The 8530-nt window shown below is 35.9% G+C and overlaps 1 pseudogene; it reads right to left on the bottom strand.

Moving 5' to 3' along the window:
- Window positions 1–6792: 6792 nt before the first annotated feature.
- LOC114621866 lies at window positions 6793–7206 on the bottom strand (annotated as a pseudogene).
- Window positions 7207–8530: the final 1324 nt, after the last annotated feature.

The following is an 8530-nucleotide window of genomic DNA, read 5'->3' as shown; positions in this document are numbered from 1 at the left end:
CCATGCAACAAGTCTCACGGGATTGAAAGAGATGAAAACTTACAGAGTGTGTTGTGTGAGCAGAGCCATCGAATATGATTCATATGCTCAACAAAATTAGACTATAAGTCAGTGAAAATGAAATATTTATAGAAGTTCCACATTTTAGAAACTGGAAAACCAACATTTCAAATAACTTGTAAATAAAATAAAGAAAATAAAAGGAGTGAGAAATAATTTTGAATGGAATGATAAAATCATGACATAAAAATAATGTCTTGTGGTTAAAATAAGATTCATTGTGAAATGTGTCATGTCAAATGCTTAATATTACAAGAGAAATGACCAAATGAACTAAGTTTCAATCACTTGCATCTAGATAAAACAAAACCAAAGAAAGGAAAAGAAAATATAAAAGATAAGAACAACAGAAAAAATCAACAAAGTCAAAAGACAAGGATCTTCAAGAGTTCGGCATCCAGGTTAGAGATTGAATAGGTACTTGCTGTATAGGAGGCCTTATAGTATGAAGGAGAAGTACAGAAACAAAAAAGAGCGGATAAAACAGTAACAAGACTGCTCAAAAGAAAGGAAAGAAGGAAACTATAGCAACATACAGACATATGCACACAGAAACACAAATACTGGTATTCAGTAAGAATGCAGGGCTCTTATTGTATTTCTTCCAGATAAGGAAGGATAGGAGATATATTGAAGACCAATTTTCTAGCTCATTTGAATATTTGCACTAGACAAATTTCTAAAAAGAAACATATTAAAATTAATAGCAGAACATATCATATAGCTCTTACTCATTGAATGCATTAATATGCAAGAAAAATAAACTTTTTAAAATAATGTTCAGGACCATTTGGTGACAGAATTTGTGAATTCTATTAGACATTTAAGGAGTAAGTACCATCATGCTACAAAAATTCCTCTGCAGAAGTAGACAGGCCTGGAAAGTTGAGTCAGGAGTTAAGAGCACTTACTGCTCTTGCAGATGATCTGGGCTTTGATTCCTAGCATCCACACAACAGATAACAACTGTTTGTAACCTCAGTTTCAGGACATCTGTCACTCTCTTTTCCCTTCTGACCTTGGAAGGCAGAAGACATGTACATGGCAGTGCACATGCATACATGTAGCAAAATACTCATACACATAAAATAACAACATAGATTTTTTTTAAAGAAGTGGAGGAATAGTTTGTACCTTGTTTTATGAAGCTGACACAAGTACAACACACACACACACACACACTGATTCATAAAATTAGCACTTATTATTTAAAGATGGGAATGCTTGATTCTAATTAATACACTTGATCATGTAATGTATGCTTTCTCTTAACACAGGGACCAGGAAAATATGTCTGTTTTCAATACTTCCACCCCCGTTGTATTAAAAAAACGTAGCCAAAGCACCAAGGATAGAATTCAGACCATAGATATTAGGAAAGAAGGTGCAGAATTTTGTTTTCAAATTTTAGAGTATATAGAATACAGAAGGGACGTGAAGCCTTAAGAACACTAAAAAATACATTCAACAAGAACATGGGAAATACAAGAAACAAAGAAGATACAAATCATGATCCACAGACAACTACAAAATATAATTTATAAAATAATATGATTGAAAATAAATTCAAAATCAACTATCTTGAAAAGGATCAGCAAATGTCCATTTTATTTGTTTATGTATCTATAATTCATGCAAGAATTCAAATAACATTTTATTGAAGAAAAAAATTTATTGGGCTGGAGAGATGGTTCAATTGTTACGAATACCCATTGCTCTTGCAGAGGACTGGTAGTTCCCAGCATCTACAATGTCCCACATTCATTTGCAACTCTGGTTTCTGAGAATCCATTGATCTCTTCTGGCCTTTGTGGTCATCAAGAATACATGTGGTGCACAGACATACATGCAGGCAGACAAAATGCATAAAAAACAAATGATACAGAAATTCATGAAAATAAAAATTATGTAATAAGCCAGAAGAATATAGAATGACTTAGGTAAATCAAGCATTGGTCTTGGGAATCAGGGCACGTGTCAGGAAAGTGTCAGTGATTTCCAAGGTCGATTTCCTCTTCTGTTTTTATAACCTTCAGAATCTCTCCCAGTCTTTGCATGCTCACTCACCCTTGGATCTGTTTGTCCCAGTGTCCCAAGCTACAACTTTCAGTGTCTTCCACTCTGAGCTTCACTTCTGTGTCTTTGCTCTTTTGGGTGTCTTCGTCTGAATGACAGGTACCTCAAACTCAACATTCTTGTACTAGAAATAATTAACGAGGACTGTCCTCTAATCTCTGCTTGCTTATCTTTCAAGCCAGGGTACTAACAATTCCCCTTATTTTCCCCTTCACTACTGTAACCTTTACCCAACCTGTGCCAGGTTGCAGTCACCTGTAGAGCTGAAACCAAAAATGGCCTCTCATATTAGCTTATAACCTGTAGTTCGTAGCCCGCCTTGCTTCTCTGCTCTCATCTTGACCTTCACTGTGTTTGCATTTGGGCCCTACTGCCAAAGGTACTTTATCAAGTGCAAGTTGGCTTTTCAGTAGGATAAAGAGCTATGAGACTTTGTGGGCACTAGTCAGACCACATGTCAGATGACACTCTGTATACAATGTGTAACCTTGGGCATGTTACTAGCTTCTATTTCCTCATGTGTGCAATGAGGAAGCCATAACCCTGAATACCAGGTCCTTTGGGAACTTGAATGACTCAGTAAATGTTGTCTGACTTGTTTGAGGACTTCCACTAACTATATTGAATTATTTTACATAAGTATATTAAACATATATAAGCAAATATACACACATAAATACTCATCTGTGTATTATGTATAATGGTTAAACATTACTCTTTCCTCAAGTTGGTATACAAAGCTATTGTCTTTTATTGTTTTTTATTGATTGCTAGTATTTTATGTGTGTTTATTGGGTTGTACATACCATGTTGTGCATGGTAGTTAAAGGCCAGCTTTTAGGAGTCAGTTGTTTTCCTTCATTACTCATTGAAGGAATAACACTCAGGTCCTCTGGCTCATCCTGTAAATATTTTTGCCTCCCCATCCTCTAACCTGCCAGCTGGCAGCTCTTCTGATGTAAAAAGTTATCTAGCTTATACATTAGTTGACTTTAGACCTTCATTTTCTATAAAAGAAAGTCAGTTTGTTTTTATAAAGGACTATGAGCAGGGCCAACACTGTGAGCTTTTTTTGTGATGGGATCCTTTAATTTACAACCTGCTTTCCCTAAAGTCTTCACCATATCTGAAATCTTTGTATAAACTAGTGTAACTTTCTGTATTTTGTTTGATGAGTTACATTTTTCTTCACCTAGTGCAACACAGAAAACAAGAGGTTTGAAAAAAATCTTATGGGTGAAATATATTGCAGCCTATGTGCTGTAGAACCACACCCAACCAAACTCTCTCCCTCCTGTGATGTCTGTCTCCTAATTTCTGAGTGATTGGTACTGATATAGATGCAACATGTTCTGGAGAGATGGGGGGGTGGGGAGGAGGCATGGTATGTGGTACAGTTGGAGGGTGGTCAGGGGTGGGGGGGGGATAAAATCTGTAGTGTTAAATAAAAGAAATAAAAATGAAAAAAAATAGCTCTTAGGACTCCATCTCCCCCATTAGTAGGAGAGCTCATTAGGATCACGTGCATATATTTTAGGAAGTTTCTATGGCACTAGATTTTCACACCATCCTTCAAATGCCACTCAGTTCCACTGTCTTTCCCATATTCCTTCCCTCAACTTTATCACCTCTCCTCCTCACCTGATTCCCCTGTTCTAGCCTCCTTGCCCCCAGTCCAACCATAAAATCTGTTTTTTTCCTCCTTCCAGGAAATCCATATGTCCTTTTCTCTATACCTAAATTCTCTGGGTCTATGGATTGTAAATTGGTTATTATTTACTTAATCACTACTATCATATATAAGTGAATACATAATATATTTGTCGCTCTGGGTCTAAGTTATGTTACTCAGAATGGATTTTTTCTAGTTTTATTCATTTGCTTGAGAGTTTCATGATGTCATTTAAAAAAACAGCTGAATAATGCTCCATTGTGTAAATTTACCACATTTTCTTTATCCCTTATGTTGAGGGATATTTAGGTTATTCTAGGTTCTAGCTATTATGAATAGAGCAGCAATGAACATGGTTGAGCAAATGTCCTTGTGATAGGATGGATTGTCTTTTTGTCTGTTCTCCTAAGAGTGGTATAGCTGGATCTTGAAGCAGATTGGTTTCTCCTTTTTGAGGAACTAACATCAATTTCCATAGTGGCTGTACAAGTTTGCACTCCCTCTATCAATGGAGAAGTGTTACCCTATTCTACGTTATCACCAGCATGAACTGTCACTCATTTTATTGATCTTAGCCATTCTGACAGATATGAGATGGAATCTCAAAGTAGTTTTGATTTGCATTTCCCTGATGTCTAAGGATGTTGAATATTTCTTTAATTGTTTCTCTGTCATTTAGTTTCCTCTTTTCAGAATTTTATGTTTAGATCTGTACCCCAACTTTTAAATTGGGTTATTACTTTTTTGATATCTAGTTTCTTGGATTCTTCATATATTTTGAATATTAGTCCTTGATGGTATGTAGAATTGATAAAAACCTTTTGCCATTTTGCCACTGTACACAGTAGTAGTGGTGTTCTTTGCCTTACAGAAGCGTTTCAGTTTCATGAGGTCTCATTTATTAATTGCTTATCTTAGTGTCTGTGATACTGGTGTTCAGTTAAGAAAGTTGTGTCATGTTCAAATGAGTCCAAGACTATGTCCCACTTTCTTGTCTAATAGGCTCAATGCATCTGGTTTTGTGTTGAGGTCTTTAATACATTTGAAGTTGAATTATGTACAGGGTGTGAGTATGGATCTATTTGATTTTCTCATCATGCAACTGTATAGGTCGACCAACATTGTTTGTTGAAGATGCTATGTGTTTTTTCCATGTGTATTCTGGCTACTTTAATAAAAAATAAGGTGTCTGTAGGTGTGTAGATTTATGCCTGAGACTTTAGTTAAGTTCCAGTGATGAACGTATCTGTTTTTTGTACCAATTCCATGTAGTTTATATTACTAAAGCTCTGTATTACATCTTGAGATTGGGAATGGTGAGACTTTCAGCAATTCTTTTATTAATCAGGATTGTTTTAGCTATCCTGGGATTTTTGCTTTTCCATACAAAATGGAGAATTGTCATTTTTTGATTGTATATTTTATTTATTTACATTTCAGATGTCATACCCTTTCCCCATTCCACCCCCCACCCCAGAAACTACCTCCTCCTTTTTGCTTTTATAACATTTTAATTATATGCAAGTATTAAGGTCAGTTCTAGGTTGGAGAACTAGCAATACAACATATGCTAATAGTCAAGGAACAAGCAAGACAATAAACACAAATAGTCAAAGAACAAGCAAGGCAATAAACAAAGTTCCGTATCACTTCCACGATCAATATTTCTAAGGGCTTATCAGGATGACCAAAATAACTGAGCCTAGTTCCCTGTCCTAGCCCAAATTCATCTTCATATCTGAAGCCTACTTCTTTGTTCTAGTCTAAGATTCAGATTCCTGCCTGAAATTACTTCTTTGTTGTAGCCTAAGATTTAGATTCCTATCTGAAATTACTTCTTTCTTCTAGTCTAATGTCAGATTCCTGCCTGAAGCCCACTTCCTTGTCCTTGGCCAATGCCAGATTCTTGCCAAGCAGCCCCAAAAGCTCTCCATCTCTCCTCCTATTTTATTTCATAAACAAGACTGAGCCTGTCTTAGATTGTTCTGACAAGAATGCCTTCCTTACCCATTGTGGAATATGCATTATCAAAGGCAGTGGACTTCTGACTTAGGTTGGTAGGGCTCTGTGCAGAATCTTACTTGTTCTGGCTTGCCAGCTTATCAAATTAATAACTCTGTTTGGGGGTCGAGAATTGTCTTTTAAATGGCTGTGAAGAACTGTGTTTGAATTTTAATGAGGATTGCATTGAATCTGTTGAATTGTTTTCGATAGAATGGCCATTTTTACTGTGTTATTCCTGCCAATCTATTAACATAGGATTATCTTCTGATAGCTTCAATTTCTTTTTTCAAAGACTTAAGGTTTTATCATACAAGTTTTTCACTTACTTGATTAGACTTAACCCAATATATTTTATATTATTTGAGGCTATTGTGAAAGGTAATTTTTTCCATGATTTCATTCTCAATCCAATTGTTATTTGTGTATCAGAGGGCAACTGATTTTTGTGAGTAAATCTTGTATCTAGGCACTTTGCTCACAATGTTTATTAGCTGTAGTAGTTTCCTAGTAGAATTTTTGGGGTTGTTTATGAATACTTTCATTTCATCTGCTATCAGTGATATGCTGACTTCTTCCATTCCAGTTTGTATCCCCTTGATCTCCTATAGCTGTCTCATTACTCTAGCTAAAACTTTAAGTACTATATTGAATAGATATGGATAGAGTAGATAACTTTGCCTTGTTCCTCATTTTAGTGGAATTGTTTTGGGCTTCTTGACATTTAATTTCACGTTGGCCACAGGCTTTCTGTAAATTGCCTTTATTATGATTACATATGTCCCTTGTATCCCTGATATCTCCAACCTTCTTTTTCTAATACAAAGCAATCAATGTGTATTTATTTAATATACATTGTAAGCATTCAAGCAGACTTAATTTAAAAAATAAAATAAAAATAACACCACAGCTTAGAAATCCAGGAGAAGTGACAGACCATGGAAGAAAAAAGATGACACAAAATCTAAGCTGGACAGCTTGGATCAGGGCCCTTGGCTGTAGACCTGGTTTAAGTAAGTTTCTAGCACGTACTTCTTAAATGCTTTGGGCTTTTTCCAGAGCTCTGTAGCATGTGTGTTCAAAGGGCTAACAATATTTTGTTCTAGCAGGCTCTGGATAGAGAGCAAGGTGGTCCTGACATCATATACTGTGGACCATCTAGAGGATGTACAGGTAGATGATGTTCTGCGTGTTTATGTTGGGGTGGTAGCAGGGTGTGAGAAACTTCACTGTGGGTGCATTTTAAGGGTAGCCGCTGGGAAATATTAGGGAAAATTTATATTTCAGGTCTTCATATTCAGTGCCAGCTGCTCAAAGGATGGTCCTAACCATTTGAACAGGTTGTCTGATTCAGGGAAGGTGGAAATTTCTTTTTTATCAGACATCATGAGTGTCATCAGCTCCTTCTTGCCCACAGGGCCCTGAGTCCTGTTTGGGCTCATCTCCCTTGCAAATGGTGGCAATGAGGTTTTGTGAGGCCATCCTGGAGGAGCTGACACCAAGACAGGAGTTTCGAGATGAAAAAGCAACTTCTCCAACATTCATTATCATGAAGGGGTGGTAGATTTTTGTCAAAGGCTTTTTCTGCATCTAATGAGATGGTCGTTTGTTTTTTTTCTATTTCAGTTTGTTTACATGGTGGATTACATTTACTGGTTTTTCATATACTGGACCATCCCCACATCACCTGGATGAAGCCTTCTTGATCATGGTGAATGATCTTTTCAATGTGCTCTTGTTTTCATTTTGCACATATTTTATTGAGTATTTTTTTTTATCTGTGTTAACAAGAAAAATTGACCAGTAATTCTCTTTCTTTGTTGGATCTTTACATGGTTTGGGATTCATACTATGTAGCGTCATAAAATGAGTGGAGCAACATTCCTTCTGTTTTTACTTTATGGAATAATTTGAGGAGTATTGGAATTAACTTGTTTTGAAAGTATGACTGAATTCTGCATGAAAATCATCTGACCCTGAACTATTTTTGGTGGGGGTGTTTGACAGTGATGGCTGACATTTAATGACTGCTTTTATCTCATTGGGAATATAGTTCTGTTGAAATTACTTTTAAACTTCAATTTTGACATTTTACATAGTTGCACCATCAAATATTGTGGAAATAAATAGGGCTCATATATCATAATTATATTGCATTCTTCAAAGATATGATAATACTCTTTGGGGCATAAATTCTCTTACCAATACATTTTATTTAAAACTCAGTAAATAGTTTGGGTTTTAATTCATTGAATAACTCATTAAGGATATTTTTCTAATCTTTACATCTATGTATCAATAACTTTATTTATTCAGCCAGGTGTCTAGCCATGCATTACTGCATGGTTAGAATTGTTATTTACGAAGCTTATTTGGAGCACCTGCTGTGGGAAATGCCAAAGTTCAGGCTGGTCTCTGGGCTTATGATTTCAAAGCAATTCTTTAAGTATTATAAAGTGGTTTAGTCATTCAATGCCTCAAAGATACTGAATTTGCATTATTGAAACTTCTTAGTTTGCATGACTTGGAAGAACTGTAGAGTACATTATGGGACAAATATTTCTACAAGTCATTAAAACACTTTTTTATATTGATTTTTTTGTTTGCTTGCTTGTTTTTTGAAGACAGGGTTTCCCTGTGTAGTGCTGGCTGTCCTAGAACTAGACTGTGGTATAGACTAGGCTTGAACTCATACATCTGCCCTGCCTCTGCCACATGAGT

This window comes from Grammomys surdaster, unplaced genomic scaffold, assembly GCF_004785775.1.
Source record: "Grammomys surdaster isolate TR1022 unplaced genomic scaffold, NIH_TR_1.0 63, whole genome shotgun sequence".
NCBI classification, from domain to species: domain Eukaryota; kingdom Metazoa; phylum Chordata; class Mammalia; order Rodentia; family Muridae; genus Grammomys; species Grammomys surdaster.
Note: the sequence above shows the minus strand (reverse complement) of the source record. Positions and strands in the feature narration are given on the sequence as shown.